Genomic DNA, 21,264 nt, shown 5'->3' on the forward strand with positions numbered 1-21,264 from the left:
CTCCTGGTGATATGTGTTTCCTTCCTGCAAACCATCATGCACATTCAGGCCTGGTGATACCATATCATACCAATTCATACCCAGTCCAACCATGTATACATTTGCACTTTACCTCCAACCCCCCGCAGTGTAACACCAACCACAGAGATGTGATTCAAATATACTGATCTTCACCCTCTTTAGATTTATACAGCACTTCTTCCATTCTACCTAACAATAAGTACCGGTATATATAGAGACATTTTTTGTGGTTTCTTACTTTTAATCATGTTAACATCATTTCCACCATCTCCTATGCTAAGAGTGGTGACGTTCAGATTACGTTTCACCAGCTGAACGATACCAGCTTTCTGTTTGGGTGTTACTCTACAACAGATGACAGATTGGCACCGGCTTGCCAATTCCACCAGGGCCCTCCCTTTAAGGTTCCGATTTGCATTTATATCTTTCCTTTTTAGAGCCAACCACAGCTTCTTCCACAAGGTGACTGTAGGCTCCTCATCACAAGAATCCAACAGTTTACTCTGTAAAAGAGACATTTATGTTGTTGTAATCAGTGATTACAGGTACTGGGAAAATGGATGTAGCAAAAAACTATGATACTCTGAGTAAGAAAATGTTAAAAACAACCTTTTTTGCTGTGCTACAGTTGGAGTCCCCAAGTTGACTCATGAAGGAGCCATCACAAGTTTGTGTTATAAAACAAAGTACCATGCCAGGACTTCTTAAAGTCTTCTTTTAATTTACGTAGGTACATTGGCAAAACTGGAGCACATCATGCAAATTATTCTCCCATTTCCCATGATTATGTATTTTTGAAGATTATAGAAAGGTCTGCAACAGGGCAGACATTCCTCCTGAAATAAGCCATATGGCCAATGCATTAAGCAAATTAGAAGAATGATGAAAGGCGTGGCAGCTGTAGTATAATGCTGATAAATGTAAAATGCACTTGGAACTTAAACAGCCAATGACAAAATATAGCATTGAGGGTACTGCCCTGTCAGTGACATCAACTAATTAAAAGGTAAGCAGACAAGGCAATAAAGCATTGTAAAAAGCAAACAGGCTGCCAATTTGTATTGCTGAGGCATTGGTAGAAGAAAGAGGAAGTGGTTATGGCACATAACAGATGTCTGGTCAAACTCCTCTTAGAGTATTGTGTACAGTATTGGAGATCCTATTTCCAAAAGGATATTGAGATTCTGGGTAAGGTTCAGAGGAGGGCTACAAAATGTTGAATGGATTACAGGATAAAAATAAGTAGGAAAGTCTAAAGGATCTTAATATGTATAGTTTGGATAGAGAAGGGAGAGAGTAGATTTAAATACATAAAGGCTATTTAACAAAGTACAATTGGTAGATGTCAGAGGAGGCTCCTGCAGCCGACCAATAGAGTCGTTTGCACGGCCCTTTAACTCCTGGCGAACCTATGGATTTCTGCTCCCGTTAACCCCCACGGTACTGCGTAGATAAGGTAGGCTAGATGGAGAAGGGACCAGGGAGATTAGTAAACGAAGATGAAGACGAATACGAAGATTCTTTGCGTTGCGTGTCTTTGTCTACGTTTTGCCGCCCCCGCCATGTTAGTTTCTTTGGTATTCGGGTTGAACAACGAAAAAGCACCCTTCGAGTTTGTTTTCATGTTCGGCCAAATATGAATGTACAAGTCTAGTTTAAACATAAATTTAGAGGATAGGTAGCAATAAGGGATGAATGTAATTCTGCAAAATAATTTTATGTCTAGTAACATATCTAGATGTTAAACTATATAGTATAACGTATAACGTACTTTATCTGTTGTCTTTCCAGCTTTGATAAATTCTTAACATTTTCACAGCTGACCTTTATATTAAACTCTGCTTATTATTTTATTTACCAAGTGGTCTCCAGTAAGGAGGAGTGCTTTTTTGTCCCAAGAACTTCCAGTGTTCAGAAAATCTATTCCTCTCCACCTCATCTGGCCATCTTCTCCAATCTCCAGCAAGTTGTCCATATGAGACCTTACACAAAACAATAAGTGATTTTTATCTTTCTATAGCAGAAATACTAATGCAATGGGCACTTCTTATTGATAAATGTAGCTAGTGCATATTTGAGTGCTGCATTCATAAGTGTGGAAGCAAGTTCATAGTAAATTGCTTTCTCCATCTCTAATCTTCATTGTATTCTATTTTAGCTCTGCTTTAGGCAAGACTTTACCGTGGATCTCCCACTTACTGATTTTGTTATCACTGGAGGAAAGACATACAAAGAGAAATACATTTATTACATTAATGTGCTGATCTATACCTGCTATGCTATGTTTCCATACATTATTTATGTATACCTGCAAATATAGGGTTTGTATGTCTTATTCAATTGAGCTATACATGCAAGTGCTGTTTACATGTGTTGTTTATTTGATCTATACCTGAACTTCACATAGGAACAAAAGAGAACAACTGGAAACCCATGTATGCCTTGAAATGTATGCCTGGGAGAGACCTTGTTAACGCAGTATAACTATATTGTGTCTTGTTGCTGTGGTCAGTCTTGCCATGGTGTGTGACTTTTGAGGTTAAACTGTCTTCAGCAACCTAACTTTGGTAGTGAGTTTGGCTGTTCCTCACCCAGTTTTATTCCTCCTACAGAGCTGTTTCTGTTCAAGGCAATGATTGCGTTTCAACCTACATACTAAATTGCTGATCATAGTACCTGTTTGGTATAATTGTTTAATCACACCTAACTATATAGGTCTACAGAAAACATGTACCTAGAATAATTAAAGATGTTTTGAAGGCAAAGGGAGGTCACACCAAACATTATTATATTATAATTATTATTATGCATTATTAACATATCTATTTTTGAAAGCATTTTTTTCACATCTGCCTAAAACACATGCGCAGTACTGATGAAGCCTACATCAGACACAGATGCAAGGGGCAAAATTAGAGAGACTGTGGAAGGGAGAGTTTGAGAAGTTTCCCTGTGCTCCCAGGGCTTGGAGAGGCTCTGAAGACAACCCCTGAGCAAAATGTTTCCAGAGCCTGGCTTAGCTGGGTCTGACAGATAAACATAGTTAGTGTGTGTTTAGATTGGTCAGTCTGGGACAGCAAAATATAGCTAAAAAGGGTTCTGATGGGGTTCTATATTTTTTTTGGGGGGGGGGTACTTTGTTTTGTGCACCAACACAAGTAAATCACAGTTTACTGCAAATCAGTTTTTCTGGGCTTTTGGGGGGGGGGCTGAAATTGGAATGACACAGAGAAGAATAGCATTGATAACTGTGCAAGGATGACATGGAAAATCATGAAGCATTGTTTTAACCTTACTGAGTGGGTGGATGTGTAAGTGGGACAGCTTCCCAACAGAAGTGGTAGTGGTTAACGCAGTAAGAGAAATTAAACATGTATTTTCCTAGTATATATACCTGCATTCCAGAAATAAACCATCTGTTCTCCTGACTTTTGTGACCTCCACACCACTGACTTCTCTACATGACCCTTGGCACATTCAAACCAACTTTTGCCCAAACGGTCAATTCCCTTTTGTCACTATTCCTCAAACAATTTAATAGATTGTACACCGACTGGATCATTACCTTCTTTAACTTCTGTACATGATCCTTGATAACAGGTGTTCATGTCTTGCCAATTATAATGTTATTTTTAATTGTCAATCCCCCTATTGTAAAAGTGCTATGGGTTCTATATAAAGAATGCATGTAACATAATGGCAAGACAGATAAGGAAGAAGTAATAGGCTTACAGTTACCTCGCCTATACCACAATATTTTTAGTTTTCTGGGATTAGTCGTCATTTATATACATGCTATTTTAATAATGTTATATTGCTAATATATTCAAATATCTAGCACTAACATGAAAGATAAATGGAACAAAATCTCTATACCGTATCTCACTTTCATCCATTATCTCCATATCATTGCTGAAGAGGTTACAGGAATATCCTATATTCACAGCTGTTTCTGTAGGAAATTATGATCAGTGTTTTAGGTTACAATTCATCTGTATCATGCACGTAGCTATTAGATAAAATAAAGATACATTTGAAAATACATACCAAGAAGTTTTTATTTTCAGGGGAGGGATATGGATTAAGACGGGATGGTAATGTAAATACTTAATTTGGGCGTAGATAAATTCACATTTGAAAAAGTAGGCTAAAAAAGATAAAAAGGTTTGTTTGCCGCCTACATTATTGAGTCCTCAAACACCTCCATGTAAAGATCTGCAGCTATTAAGCAAAACGGTTGGAAATTTGAATCCCCCAACTTCAAAATGGACAATCAGAACAGTACTGTGTATTTAAGCCATTTTTAACTTATTTTACTGCCTATGTAGTTCAGACATTAGAGTTTTTTTTTAAAAAAACTTTATACTGCATTTACTATAGTTTAGTTTTTAGTTTGAACTAATATATCAAATTGTATATTTTGACAAAGAAATATAGAAGAAGCAGGTTTTTTTTCATTGATGAAATGCTCACAGGCCTAGAGAGATTAAAAGAGAGATATAGAAAAAGAAAGGACAAAAGAGACCGAGTACAGCCGTCTACAGCATTTTTAGTCAAAAAATTTAACTTTACCCTGCTTATCACCAGTCAGCATCCAAACCTTCATATTGCCCTCTCTCAGACACTTAATTGTCTCTGGTACGCCCTCTTGTAGCTTGTCTTCTATGCCTGTAGCACCCAGTAGCTGCAGAACAAAGGTTAATTCAAATTAATGGTACCAACCATATAAATAGTAAAATCCAGAGTTATCTGGATATTAGACATTTGCAAATGTGTCAAAAATAATGCGGACACATTTTTCAGTTTGTTTTTGGCCCATTCATTTTTGTACAATGAATTCCGTTGGCTGCCTGTTAGTTTCGAATGAAAATTAGGGGCCATTTTAATTTCAGGAATTTGTCCAATGACCATATTTACTTTCACACTCTCATTTTCCTTCACTCTCTCTCTTATGCTGTCTGTCTTCCTGCCTTCTCTGCCGACCACTTATGTGTCTCGCAGCCCCGCTTCAATGTCTTGCATCTTCTTGTTTTCCTCTCTTTTATCTTCTCTTTTTCTCTCTTCATCTGCCTCATCCGTGGACATAAACTCTTGGGGAACTTCCGCAAAAATGGCGGAGCTTCTGGTGACGTCCTGTCCCTTCGAACATCCAATACGGGGAGAGGATGTCACCAGAAGCACCTCCATTTTGGCAGAAGTTTACAGTTTCTTAGGGCAAAATGGCAGAGCTCCCAGTGAGGTTCTCTACCCGACCCTCTCATCAGGGAAGAGGATGTCACTGGAAGCTCCCTCATTTGAGAAAAGTCCTTAGCTTTTTTGCTTTGTTTTCATCCATATTGTGGGCATCCAGTCTATTTTTTTGGAGACTCATACGAATTGACGAAATCCATAGATTTAGTTAAATGTGCAATTTGTACGAATCCGAAAGCACAAGTCTAAATTATTTAAGGACATTTTATATGATCCATAAGAATAGCCATGCTGCAGTGATAAACCAGTAAGCCTATTCACAAAGCCCAACACTTAAACAACTGCTATTAAATTATATCTCTTTCCATTAAAGGTATGGCAAATTCCTACAAAGTTCACACTCTCATTCTTGTTCTATCTCTCTCTCTCTCTCTCTCTCACACACTCTCTAAATGTTTCCCTACCTCCTCTGGCGACCACTTCTGCTTCTGCCGCTTTTTCTTGATCTTTATCTTCTATCTTTTATCTTCTATCTTCATGCACATGTTTGCGGACATAACCCAGAAGGAAATTCCTCCAAAATGGTGGCACTTCCGGTGACATCTCCTCCCCGATCCTCCAAATGGGGGAGAGGACGTCAATGAAAGTTGCGTCTTTTTGCCCTAACGTGAACTGTGGGTGATATGGCGATCCTCCTGTCGGGTTATGTCCGTGGAGATACGGATGGAGATACAAAATAGCAGATTAAAGAGAAGAAGATGCGGATGTCGTCGGAAGAGAAGGTGGGCAAACATTCAGAGAGAGTGAATGAAAGTGTGCGAGTTAATGTGAACCCACAAATTTTGTTAAAAAATTCTGAGCTCTTTGCTTTTTTTTCTTTTGGTTTGCTGAATTTACCAAGATTCTGTAAATTTGCAATTTGTATAAATACAAATGCACAAGTCTACTATATAGTCTGCAATTTTGTGTAAAACATGGCAGGAAACCATGCAAATGAAGAATATAAAGAACAGCAAATGGATTATTATTTTTTTTAATAATGGGCTTCCCTTGTATGCTTCAAATCTCTCATGGGCTGGTTGGGAAATCTGCCTTGAATCCAATTTATTTATGTAATCTTTGTAGAGCTCTCATATATTTTCTGCACTACATACGGTGCAGTGCAGGATATAATGCCATAATCTGGGGATCTGCTCCAATAAAGTACCCAGAGTAGGAAAAGGACACCCACAACACAAAACAATAGCTGATGTTACCTCCAGGTTATTTTCCATAATATTGTACACTTCTCCCAGACATGCCTCCCTATCTTGCAGTGTGATAGAAGCTTCTTGGTGCTTTAACTTCCACTGTTCATAGACAGGCTCTTCTACCTCCTTGTAAGCCAGGCATAGTGTTCTCAATGTATCTTCTGAAAAAATCTAAAGGCGGAATGTGAAATAGTTCTTACGTAATATATTATATAAAACCATGCAAGATTAAGTGATACAATACACAGGTTTTTATTGGTTGTGCTGCAAATTTACCACTTCTCCACAGTTTAGTAAGGCTAGAGTTCCTGACTTATTTGACACAACAGTCAAATTAACTAAAAGTTCTGCAGGCATTTTCTGTGAAAAAGAAAATGTCGGTTCTGGCCCCCTAACGGCCATTTCATGGAAGTTGTAAAAGAAAGCTCTGGGGAACCTATGAATATGAACTATAAAATGTATATAATGCATAACCAATTGCAAAACACGTGTCAGTCTGATTACATTCTTGTTTGTGCCCTATTTCTCTGGTATTTAGGGGCACAAGTGTAATGATTCCAGTAGTAAAGGGTCCACACTACTTTACCTGGGATTAGTAAATTACTACTTACATTCAGGGCATCCACAAGGCTATCAGATGAACAATTGGTATGCAATCGCTGTAGAACAACATTGTCTGCACCCTTAGTATATAGTTTTATCCTGCCTTCTTGATCACGGACTGTTAAAAAAAAATAAAAAAATGTGCAACTGGCAAATTAATATCATTAGCACCAAATGAACTATTATCAATGTATTTTAACAATCACTTCAAATGCTTTAGCATTTTATGGATCTGTACTCATTCACCTCTATTGTTTTCTAACTATTGGTAAATAAAATTAAATAACTATATATAACAGCTCTCTCTATTTACTACTCCTTTGATCCAGTATGCACCTACCTAAAATGGACATCCTCTTGCGCACACTGTTAAAGTCCATGACTGCTAAAATATCATAAGTTCTTATTATTCCTAGTTCACTGATCGTAATTGTATTTTGACTGCGTGAGAGGAATACATATCCAAAATTCCTAGCAGCCGTTACAAGGGCCTCCTCGTCAGGGGAAGCAGCCATATAAGTCATGTTTCCTAAAAATAAACATTAAAATATATGAAATGCGCAATATTAATCAATAAGATCACAACATTGACATCAGACATGAGAGCACATTATGATGGAAGAAAATGTAGATGTTATCTAACTTCTAAAATAACTACTTACCTTCCTTCTCATCCACCATAACAGTATGGCAAATGGCTATGAGCCTGAAGAATTCCCGTATAACAGGATCTTCATCTTTACACACTTCATCTACTAGAGACTGATCATAGAATCGGAATTTCGTATCTGCATATTTATTCCAAGCAAAACTCACCGCCTGTTACAAAAGTGAAGAATGTATAGATTTGATGTAACTATAATTTCTCCAGGGTTATCATAAACACAAAGTACTAAAATACACGCACCAGCGGTTTCTTATGGCCTATTGCAAGTGTGTCATTTCATGCCAAGTTGCTAGTATCTGTATTTACCTTTCAAATTATAGGTTTAAAAGCTCCACTCTGTTACATTATTTTCTCCTGCTCCTATTTGTTTAGGGTAAGAAGGTATGTATGAGATTTTAGGCCATTTTCATCTACCAAAGGGAGCCACGAAATATATTCAGCATTTACACATACATTTTTGTCCTCCTTCTATGCGGTTCTAGAGAGTTAATGTATGTTACCAGGATGACATATTGTTCATTGTGCGTTGTATTTCAAATGTTCTTTTTAGCACTCAATTACCATGCCAATTGGCTAGGCTTGCCCCCTGGGCTGAAAGTTGCCAGCTGCCTCTCTGCTTCCAGTTAGAAACAGATACCGTTTTAACTTTTAACAAAGTAGAAATACAGACACATAGAAAATGGCAGCATAAGGGGTCAGCTTCACAGAGTATGACATTTGAAGTTGTTGGTCATATCTTGGGATATTTGTTGGCAAATAGCAAGTATGTTGTTGTGGGAGTTTTGGATTTAATGCTTGTTCTGGATAGTGCTTTGCAAACAGTTTTATGCTGAAGTGTATTCAGCTACTTGTACCATACCTTATGGTTTCCCTCTGTATCTGATGTTGTGCCTAAAAAAACAATAACAAAACCTAAATACGTTTTAATTCACTCCATGAAAAATGTAGCTTTTCAGAGTTTTTTGGCAGAGAATGGGAGTTCTTAATCATAAATATTCTTAATTAAATACAATGTGCCGATGAAGTTACGCAACACACGATGTAGTAAATACTAAAATAGAGTCATGATGAAACAATAAACATAATCTCCAAGTTAAATAGACGGTAATACATATAGCTGTGGTGAAATAAAGCAGCTCTTGTAGGATTCAAAACAGCAAAGCAGGAAAAAGACAATGCATGTCGGCCAGCAGTGCATTAAACAACCGGCCCCTGGTATAGAAAATATATGGAAACGCAAATCCTGTTGTGCAACACCTATATGGTATGAATGTATTATTATTATTGATTTACGTAGCATCATCATGTTCTGCATAAACAGATTAAAACATAATCATCAAAAGCAAAGCTCATTATGGGTAATATATGTCTCGATCAACCTCAAATACGCCTAGGCCAACCTGGGGTGTGAGACCTACTACTTATATAAACAAAAAGGAAATAGAGAACTTGGTAGAGACTAAATGAGTAATAAGTACTTGTCAACAGAAGTAAACTCCAAAATCTCAGTAATTTTTGAAAGACCCAAACTGTTTCTATAATCCAAGCAGAAAAAAAAATATTATTAACCCCTTAACGACAATCCCCGTACATGTACGGGGTTGCCGTGCAACGGGTTAACGACAATGCCCGTACATGTACGGGCTGCCGTTAAATAGCTGCATCGCCGCGATCGCGGCGTTTTCGCCGCGATCGGCGGCTTTGCAGCATCCACGGAAGCCTCCCAAGGAAGAAAAATGGCCGCCGCCGCACCGATCATCAAAGATCGCGGCGGCGCCCGGCTAAAACAGCTTAGGAAGCGATCGGAATCGCTTCCTAAGCATAAATGGTGTTACTGACATGCCTCGATATCGAGGCATGTCAGCAACACTACCCCCCGACCCCCGATCACCTTGTGATTGCTCCGAAGAGCAACCACAAGTGCCATCCTGTGAATGACGTTGCCGTCATTCACAGGATGGCATTAACAATAGAAATGAGTTCATAGAGGGTCTATCCAGACCCTCTTGTGAACTCTCGAGCTCCTCCTGCAGGTTGAATGCAGGTACTGCATCCAACCATGCAAGGTCAATGGAGCCCAGCTCACTAATGAGTGATTAGTAAAAAAAAAAAAAAAAAAAAAAAAAAAAAAAAATTTTTGTTTTTAAAAAATGTTTAAAAAAAATTAAAATTATATGGTAACATATAAAAATCCCCACTGTCACCAAAAAAAAAAAAAAAATTAATAAGCAAGTCCTAAAATTCTTTATCTTTATAAAAATTCCAGCATGGAAAGAGTTAAAATATTGGCATTACAAATGCCCATAGGGTGTCTCGTATTAAAAAATGCATGAGTGGATGGGATAAATTGAATTGGCCGGGTTCAAAGGTGTCCCAAATATGGGACATGGGGGCAGTAGGATCAGATGTCTAAATGGCCAAAAAATACACACCTCACAAAGGCGGCCTTTTACCTCCCAAATAACCCAACAAACCCATGCATGTGGGGTATCGCTGCGCTCAGGAGATGTTACTGAACACATATTGGGGTGTTGTTTGACAGGGACATATACCAGGAGCGATAAATTTATACCTGAAGTACAACGTGTGTGAAAAAAATACAAAAAAATTTACTACCATAAAGTTTCACAAAGGCTGGTGGTAAAATTAGTGCATGGAAAGGGTTAAATTACCAGCATGTGAAATACCTTGGGGTGTCTAGTTTTTAAAAATATATGACTTGATGGGGTAAATTGCATTGGCCGGCTTCAAAGATACCCGAAATGGCACATGGGGGGAAGAATTACCAGATTTGGAAAAAAAGGTTTTGAAATAGCAAAACGCTACCTGTACTTATTGCCCCATAACGTGCAGAAAAAAGCAAAAAAACATAAAAACATTGGGTATTTCTAAACTCAGGACAAATAGTAGAATCTATTTAGCAGGTTTTTTCATTCGTTTTTGCAGATGAGTAAAAGTTTTTTGTTTAAAAAGTGAGAAAAAGTAATTTTTTAACAAAAAATCCCCATATTTTATCATTTTTTTTATAGTAAATTAGATGATATGATAAAATTAATGGTATCTAAAGAAAGCCCTGTTTGTCCTGAAAAAAAACAATATATAATATGTGTGGGAGCACGAAATATGAGAGAAGAAAATCACAGCTAAACAGGAACACCGAAAAATGTTAAAATAGCCATTGTCCCACAATATACTACGAGTAATAACCCCTATTGTCCTTAAGGGGTTAATATTATTATTATGAATAATAATAACAGTGCATATGTATCTGCTGTTACATCAAAACTTGTAAAGAAAGCACACATTTTATTCACGTAATTTACCAAATATTTTCTTTGCAATGCAGCATTTCTTGAAGGTCATGACGTTCTGAGTGAGAGTTCCAGTTTTGTCAGTGAAGATATACTCTACCTGCCCCAGCAGGTCATTAAGACGAGCAGCTCTTGCATGAGCAGGGACATCAGTCATGGCATAGTACATTCCTATGTCATTGTTGATGAAATAATTGTGGACAGTATGAATAATTTCCAGCCTACAACATGAACATATCTTAATTTAGTACTTCACACCTTATATATTTTAGAAACGTACATAAATGAATGTATATATATACGGTATATATACACATGTAAAGATGTAATATATATAAATGTTTTCAAAAACATGCACTCACGAGATGTAAAGGACAAAAGGTACCAAGGTGCTTGTCAAAACGATATAGCCCCAAAATAATAAGAACCCAAAGAAAATTGATGATATCTGAGGATGACCAGGAATATAATTGTGCTTCTCTAAATATTTTTGGTCCCAGACTCCAGCCAGAATACCCATAACAGATGACATAATGATCACCGTCACAGCAGTCTGTAAACCATAACAAAATAGAAATGGAATGAGTGATGATGATTAACTCTCTGTAAAAATTCAAAATACAATAAGAATAAATGAAGAGTCCTTACACAGAAAACAATTTTATTGATGAGGAATTCTAGTTTGGTCTTCTTTAATGTCACTTTGCCAGAATTCTTCATTATTTTGGTATCAAACCCTGGAGAAGAAATGATGGTCACATCATGGTCACCATGATATTATATCACCACTTAAATACAGTCTTGGTCATCATCTTTTAAAAATAATTGGTAAGTAGAACAAAAAAAAACTTAACATTAAAGTCACCTGGAATCAGAACATGTCTTGTAGCAAACATGTATGCTCATTTGGAAATTTAAACTCAAAAAAGGTTATTAGGTAGGCATCCATAAGATCAGGGTATATACTAAATATACCCTGATGTATTGACTTTGCCCAATATATGGCTGAAGATCAGGTTGAATGAATCCCCAATTCAGAGTTAGGTACCTTGTGAGCTACTCGAGATTTTTTGGTTGTGTCAATATTCTTAGGTCCAGCACAGGAGAGGGCTCGCATGTTCTGGTCAGAGGTGTAAGGGGGCAGGTGAAGCTGGACCCCCTGTAACTTACATATGCACTAGAACAATCACTCCCACACCAACGCACCATCACCACGATGGTTGCCATTAAAAACACACGTCTTTGGTGTCAGAAACTTCAATCATCTCTTAAAAAGGCTCCAAGGAGATGTCCATCAGGTTGTTCAAGACCAAGTTTAGGTACTGGGAGACGAGCTAGGCTTTAGCTGAAAAGAAGCTTGCAGAAAGCACCTAATGGATGATACAGGGCTAGTCTTGCATATTTCAACACATCAAGGGCTACCAACATAACCTTCAATAAATATAGTCCCAGTCAAAAAAATTCTGAGGAAAATCCAAATTTTTTAAAAATTGCCTCAGAAGGAGTGAGACCTGAATCCAAATACTAGATAGAGAAGACCTTCCAGAGCTTGCAGTATGTTTAGGTTGAGAAAAGTCTTGCGTCCATCAAGCTCAGCCTTTTTCCTATTCCTTGTTTACCGCTGTCAGCAATTTCGAATTGTGCTTTCAATGGGGAAAGAATTCCTTATATGTATGGATTTATTTCTCATTTGCACTACAATTTATAAGAGATAAAATATAAAAAAAATGTCATGTTTTTAATATTTTTTCATACTAAATTGTGGATTATATGGATGAATATGGTTTAAAAAGGAAGCCCTACTCGTCCTGAAAAAATAAATAAATAATAATTTGTGTGAATTTGTTCAATGAGAAACAGGGAAATTATGGCTGAACAAGGACATAGCAGAAATAATGAAAATGATGTCATCCATAAGGGCAAAACTGCCTTTGTATTTAGAAGTTAACATACGTAGATGAAAATGTATACCAGTTGGGGATAAGCTTGAAAAATAGGGTTAAATATTTGTTAGCTAAGATAAATATGCAATATTATAAAATGATATACCGTATTGGCTCGATTATAGGCCACACCCAATTATAGGCTGCACCCTAAAAGTTTAATGCTATTTTAAAGAAAAATTGATTTTTTAATAAAAAAAATACACATTAGTGGAATGGTAAAACAGTATTTTATCTAATGAACAGGAATACATGTATTTTAAAAAATGTTGTATCTATTATGCAATTAGTCCGCATAGGTTACATACAAACAGAAATTTGGAAAACCAACAGCCATTTTAAGGTCCCCCCTTAATTCATAATGTACCTTACTTATAGATATTCCCCTATGCTACCCTGATATGCCACTCTGCCCCCCTGATATGCTTTATGCCCCCTAGATATGCCACTCTGACCGCTCAGACTTACCAATGCATCCCTAGACTCCCTTGTATCTAGCGGGGCCGGTGGTTGTCTGCACGATGCGCTTAGACAACCTCTGCTGCTGGCGCTTCCGCTGGGGCTTCTATGGTGAAGCACTGGAAGGTTATGTAACACCGGTGCTCCACCATAGAAGCCCCGGCGGAAGTGCTGGCAGCGGAGGTTGTCTACGCACATCGCGCAGATGTCCACCGGCTGCCGTACAGTAGGATCCAGGTCCCCTGCAGCGCTGCGGGGGATCTGGATCCTAACCCTACTGCTTGTCCGCAGCAGGGCTAAATGAAAAAAAAAGCATCCTCCCGGGCGATACGAATTGCACATCCTTGAGCTAAACCCCGATTATAGGCCGCACCCCCACTTTAAAGACTCAAAGTGTGGGGGGGAAGCGCCCTATATTCTGGCAAATACACTAAATGCAGGTATATGTTTGATCAAAGAAAAAATCTGACGTTAATGTTTTCTTGTATTCTTCTGAATAAAAAGCAGAAAAAAGTCGTTATAGATTGTAATTTATGTATTTTATCAATCCTAATTACTAATTAAAGGTCTCTTGCAGCAGGGGCGTAATTAGAAACCACAGGGCCCTGGTGTGAAAATTGCCGCGTCCCCCCAACTTCACCAAGCAACATGTCCCACAGGGCCAACTTTGACCTAAACAACTTGTGAGCACCACCTTTGCCCCAAACCGCTTGTGAGTGAATTTGCCTCCAAGTAGCTTATCAGTGCCATCCTAACCGAACAGCCTGTCATAATTACTCACCCACACTCCATCTCTCCCCACTTACAAATACATGCACACAAAATTACACATCGATGCTCACACACACAATTACACATTCATGCTCACATACATACATAAATACAAACAAACTTATGTACAAACATAACCTCCCGACTACCTCGGCTTACTTTTCATCGCTCAACCTGCCACAGCTCCTGCAGCTTGCTCTCCAACTGCTCACACACTGTGCAAGCAGCCTCTTTTTCACTCCTGGGTCACGTGACATAACGTGACAATTCTCCTGTCTCCCCGTGCCGGTTCAAAATAGTTTAGAACTATTTTGAATCTGTATGAGACAGGAACAAGGGGTCACAGGGGTCGCACCCTACAGTTACACCACTGCTTTGCACTTCATCTCATGAAAATTTAGAGTAATACAGGATGAGCAGCGGCAAATCGAAAGTTACAGTGTGCGGCAGCTGGCTGGATACATGTCATTTGAGCCACTTAGTCATCCTCAGCTTGGCCCTGGGTTAAAAAGAACCAGTAGTATATTGTAGGAAAATGTAATTTACAAGACAGTTGGTCTGGGTATATCAATCTCAAGTTTGTGAGAAGCATTTAGCATTGGAACAAAAAATTGTAAATCTTTACTGATCTGATATATCCAATAGATCTATAAATAATTTATAACTAGTCTACTCACCTGCATAAATTACAAGGCCATAGCATTTTTCTGTGTTACGGATTCTGTAGTCTCGTAGAAGGATGTTTTCATTAGTAAGGGGGTAAACTTGGCCTTTCCATTCCAGGTTACCAACAAACTGATGCAGCCGAATATTTGGTGCCTCGCATGTGACCAAACCTGCAATGCAATTTATCAGATATATAAAACCTAATACACACTGGTAACGATCTCAATCACACATGGCCAGAAATGTTACTTACCATCAAACTCGGACAATGCTGTTTCTGTCTGTAGGGCACAGTGTGTAACCATCAAGGACTGCCTGAGTTTAAGGTTAGTTTCTCTAATAAAATATAAAGTGGATGTTGTGAGATTTTTGTAATGTTAAAAAAAAACCCAATAATCAATGCAAGGGTACCAAAACACATAGTTTCACAACATTTTTCTAATAATAATAATCCAGCAGTGTTAAGTTTTATGGGGTTTGAAAAAGTCAGTACACATTGGAGAGGGAGTAGTAAAGATTTTTTTTTCAAGTCTAACATGAAGTGGATATATAGATTGGGCACATTAACAACTCTTGGCCAACTTATGGGTTTCAGAGGAAAGGATTTTGTAACTAGCGGGATGTTCCAAAACACACAAAAGAAATGGGTTGATACATAATTATTAGATTAAAGAAGCAAAAACGTATTCAAAAGTAAGCCCGGACAAAGATAGCAAATTGAAGATGGATGAGAGATGATAAGATAGAAGATGTGAAAATGAGTGGGAGTAAAAGTGGGCCCACGTAACTCAGACGACAATTCAGAGCTTTTACTTCATTTTCACCCGATTCATGGGGGCTCTGGCCTCGTTTTCCGTGGCTTTGTACGAATCGCTGAATTTACCACAATTTCTAGTTATCCTTTATGCTATCCCCTCTAACCCATCCTATCTTGTCCCAAGGCTAACTCACATCTTCAATCTTTACCTCTCTACTGAATCCTTCCCATCCTGTCTCAAGCATGCTACCATAGCTTCAAAATGCCCTCCCTGAACCCCAGCAATCTGTCAGACTTCTACCCAACCTCTTCTCCTCAAACCCCTCACAACCTTGACTTCTGTGATACTGCTCTATACTAGTTCACATTCTATCTTTCTGATCAAACCTTCACTGTCTGCCTTTCTAGTAACTCTTCCTTTCAGCTTCTCCTCCCAGCTAATGTACCCCAAGGCTCAGTATTTGTACTTGTTCATACCCTCTTTATCTCCCGACTTTACTACTGTCACTGTCTTAGCTGGTCTCCCAATATACAGCTTGCCCCCTTAGAGTCCATCATGAATGCAGACGTATCTTTCTTACCCTTCGCTTTACTAAAACCTCTCCCCTCTATCAACCTCTACACTGTTTGCCCATACACTTCAGGATTCAAGTTAAACTACTCACTCTCAGTTTCATAGCTCTTCATAGCAGTTCCCCCACTTACACCTCCTCACTAATCTTGAAATGTACTCCTACTTGGTCTCTCTGCTCATCTGCAACGATCTTCGATGCATGGCTCTCAAGGGTTACCTTCAACCTCTGGAATGCCCTTCCCTTGCCTATCCAACTCGTCCGGTGCCTCATCTTTGCCCCCAAATAGCTTGCCCGTGCCACTGAACAGGTTGCCTGTGCCATCCTTGTCTCCAAACAGCTTGCCTGTGCCATCTTTGCAACCAAACAGCTTATTAATGCCCCAAACATATTTTCTATGTTATTTGCTTCCAAGCAGCTTGCCTGTGCCCTCAAACGCCTTGCCTGTGCCATCTTTGTCTCCAAAAAGCACACATAAGGAATATGAGTTTCTCAGGTCCAGCATCCGCTAAGCAATGTATTGTTTTATATAATGCATGTGACACATTAACATAATAATAAATTACTATGCTGCATAGTTTTGATTTATATAGATCTTTAAATTAAGATTTCATGTTTTTTTTGTTTTATTGATATGGAGATATTTTGTGTTTGAAATCATATATATGAACAATAATTGATTAACATTCAAAAATAGTTTGACATGAAAACTGTAGACTGGAATGTTTTACATTTTGGAATTAAATAAGATTTAAAATTTAAATACCAAGTATTTTTTTCTAGTTTTATTGATTTGTTTTGTGTTTTAGGGATTGTTATTTTGTATTGCACCTATGAAAGGTGTTTTTTTCTAGCAACTGTGCTTCTAAGAATAGTTGTCATACATTAAAGATATCTATATGTTAGGTTAAAATTTAAAGAATATATAATTGTTAACTAAAAACTGCATCCCCACAGCTGTCACAATGAGACAAAATCCTGGTAACTAATAGACCCTAGGGCCCCAGAACATTTTGGAAAACAGCAATACGCCTGCACTTCCACCTTTGTGTTCTCTATTCCACAGACACTTGTAAGTGACTTGGCAACAATCAAACCATCCTCAGCATTGACTTCCCTGGTGCCAGATTAGGACCCCCAGGGGGCCTTAGGAGTGTGCTCCTGCATCCCAGCTATAGCAGCCTGTACAACATAGCTACTGCTACGCAGCTTCTGGCAGTGCAGATTATCAATTTGTGAGCTGAGCCGCCTCAGAATTCAAGGGCCCCTAGGCATGTGCCAAATGGATAATCTGCCATTGATACCCTCTCTGTTACAATCCCTCTCAATCTCCCATTAGACTATAACATCTTTAATCCCCTTCTTTATCAGTATATCTAATGACAGAGAGAGAATCAAGTGTACCACCAAGGCAACAAACTTGGTCTGTTGAGTGAATTGAGGAATTCGGAAGATTGCTTGACATATCAAGAATTGTGGACGATGGATGAATTACCAGAAGCTCAGTCTGGGAGACACTGAACTTCAGGTAATGAGTGCCATGCCATGACATGATTCCAGAAAGACAGTAAGGCAAGTTATAAAAAAACAAGTTAGAAGTGTGGTGAAAACCCTTCCCTACACGCAAGGGCACAATTTTAATGGATTTAATCAATTCTCGTGGGGGCAGGGAGGGGGAAAGTGCAACTGCATACATGGTTGGCTCATGTGGGCCATTTTTCCAGCCATGCATTACATACAGTACATGCTTGGCACTGAAAGGTTTAATGATGAGAAGATTGTTAATAATTTAGATGAGGAAGAGCATTGCAGACAAAAACAACATAACTGCAAAGAGTAGCTTGCAAAGACAATTGAATGAACACATCATCTTTTTATTTCAAGATACATACCATATTTCACATATTGCGGACCCAAAGAGGTAATGTGCTGCTTTGCTTTACATGAGATGTATAACTCAGTAACCAAGTCCTTTCTATGGGTTCATACATCCCACATACTGCATTTTAAATGTGTCCCACTCAAAAGCATGTGAAATGTAAAGTATATGTGTCCAGAGCCATAGCTAGCTCCTTTTGCATCCGAGGCAAGAATGGAAAACTGTGCCCCCCCAGCTATTTTTTTACAGAGGTTATTTTATGTACACTGCTGTTACACACTGCCTTTACACACACTTGCCCATTAACACGCATATATATGCATACACTGCCCTCACACACCACCTTTACACAGACCTGCCCATAAACACACATATACACATACACTGCCCTTACACACACCTGCCCATTAATACGCATATACACATACACTGCCCTTACACACGACTGTCCACAAACACACACATATACACAGTGCCTCTCTCGCCTCACTCTTCCTACGACCCTGTATGTGTCCTTGAAAAATTGGCTTCAGTGGCCACCCTATAAAACAGTAGACTTAACCATAACCCATGTTATCAATAAACTTTACCCATCAATGCCTGTGGTTTCCACATAACAATAGCTGTTTGGCTCTGTACTGGATAAAAGGACCATGTCTGCCTGTTAAAAAAGAAATAATAAAATCCACTTAATTATTACGACCCCACACCTCCCTGAATATGCAAGTATGCAAGGTAAAGGTCAGTGACTCAATTAACATTAAAGGCTTTTACCTGGTCAAATTGCTACATGGAAATGTCATAAATTCAAGATCTTTACACCAATAATTTAACTGTATCCAGACTCTTCATATATTCTTCTGAATGATATGCAGCCATGTAAATGAAAGAATTGAATATCACTGATATCCAGTACTTACTGGCACAAAGTCATCTTTCTGCAAGCATACTATTTCACCCAACTGAATATCTTTCCACTTCTTGTTCTTTAAACTGAGGAGGAAAGAAAGTTGTGTACTTTAAATTCATTGACTAGGTAGCTATTAACATTAAGGATGAATGATGATAACTTTAATTTAATTAATTACATCTACAAATAGCTTGAACTGGCTTTTTTCACCGATGTAATTGTTTCACTCTACTGATATAAATATGTCTTATGAAGTTCCTAATGCAAGAAGGGGCAAACTGGCAATGGTTAATGCGGAGTTAAACGGTTACATCTGACCTCAAATATCGTAACCTGCACTGTTTAGTGAAATAATCTTATTAGGAAATTTTACATAAACAATCTGTATGTTCGTTACAAACGCACACTTTAACAGACTTCTAACAAACTACTGAGGATTTAATAAATTGAATAATTGACAATAAATTACGTGACTGTTCTCTTAAGAGCAAGGTGTGGCTGTTACTTGTTACTCCACTTTTTATTATATAAAACATCATATCAATTGATATTTTCAGAATCCCTCTATTACACATGAACATCCAAAAATCACATCAAACAAGTCTCCCACTGTAAGAAAAATCATAGCTATCTTCTATTGCTTCTTCTATGCCCTCTATAAAAATATAGCGTTTTAATATCATATGCTGACACCAACACAAGGATACATGTGTTATATAACCACGAAGCATGATTGGTAAAGGCTTTTCAACAAATGCTGAGGTTCGTATTGCTGAATTAAGGGAAGAAATTGTAATAATTCAGTACCAAATTAGCTGTATTAAATACAAGTTAAAAATGCCACACTGTCAATGGGGTCATGATGTTCTTTAGTCCAGCTGTTGGTCCTCCCAGGTGGGTAAATGGCAGGGTCCGAAGGTGCTGTTAGTAAGCTGAGAAATGAAAGTCGTAGGGATACGCAGAAGTCTAAAACAACCAGGACCACGCCAGGCAAGCCTTCACCTATTTCACGGTACATGCCACGGATTCTCACCGTAAACAGCAAAGAACAAAAAATAAAAGCGTTAAATTAAAAATCCAAACTCCCAACAATAATAATTGTTTTTGATGAAATGCTGATACGTATAAAATAATAAATTATTGAAGCAATTATAATCATCGGGAGATTGGATTTTTAATTATACAGTATGCAGGAGTCTACTTGTACGTATAAAACTGTGGAAAGGGGTTTCTTGACATGTTTTTCCTGGTTATGGGTAATGTCTGGCTTCATGGAGACTGTATCTAGGAAGTCCTAGACAGCCCTGAAGTCCTAGTATCTAGACAGCCCTGAACACGTGCAGAAATAAAGTATGCATCATTTTAACTACATCATCTTATAACAATAGTAGAACATAATATTTAAAAGGATACTAAAAAGGATTTCAAAAATGTAAAAGCAAACATGTTATACTGGAAAAATGACTAACATTTTCAATGGTTCTAGTGCAAAGCCTTAAATCCTCTATAGAAGCTTACCTCTGTCCCTTTAGTACCATGCAAGGCTTATTGTTAATCAAGCTATCATTTCGATAATGAGCCTGTAAAATAATGGTAAAATAGTAAAGGCTTTCTTCTATATATAAACAAACACTAATTCAGGAACATTGCTCACAATTTCCAAATAAAGTTTAAAGTACCCAGCATCTGATGAAGACAATGGAGACTTAAAGTTGCCATTCCACTCTTTGCAAAGGATCAACTTCCCTCTCTAACACATCAAATTAACAAATTTCATACAATCAACACAGATATCTTGAGAAGCATTTCCCACTGGTCTCCCTGTTCTATCAGTTAAATGTCCGTACGAACGACCAATAAAGAACAGAAAGAACAGGGAGACCAGTGGGATCTGCAGGACAAGTTACAGCACCAGGAGCTGCATTAGGGTTTTAAAAGTCTGTACGAGCGACTCTGTTGGTCGCTCGTACAGACTTTTAAAACCCTAATGCAGCAACTTACCCGGCAGATCCCACTGGTCTCCCTGTTCTATCAGTTAATAAATGATAGAACAGGGAGACCAATGGTATCTGCCGGACAAATTACGGCACCAGGAGTTTAACAGTCTGTACGAGCGACCCTATTGGTCTCCAGCAGGGGGCTCGCCTCCCATCAACCATTGGCTGACGAGCCCCCTGCTGACGATCAATAGAGTTGCTCATACGGACATTTAAACTCCTGGCGCCAGAGCTGCTGTGGTACGCGTTAACCCCGTATTAACCCCTT

General features: G+C 38.3%; 1 non-coding gene and 1 pseudogene across 1 annotated transcript; one reads left to right on the top strand and one right to left on the bottom strand.

The window, feature by feature from the left end:
• The window catches only part of LOC128490312 (phospholipid-transporting ATPase IK-like), a 40,280-nt pseudogene that overhangs the window by 8,759 nt on the left and 10,257 nt on the right, over positions 1–21,264 (bottom strand).
• On the top strand, positions 3,207–3,309 carry LOC128468806 (U6 spliceosomal RNA). Its single transcript, XR_008345902.1, has one exon. It is a non-coding gene; the product is annotated as a U6 spliceosomal RNA (small nuclear RNA).

Source organism: Spea bombifrons, chromosome 1, assembly GCF_027358695.1.
Source record: "Spea bombifrons isolate aSpeBom1 chromosome 1, aSpeBom1.2.pri, whole genome shotgun sequence".
In the NCBI taxonomy this organism is placed as follows: domain Eukaryota; kingdom Metazoa; phylum Chordata; class Amphibia; order Anura; family Pelobatidae; genus Spea; species Spea bombifrons.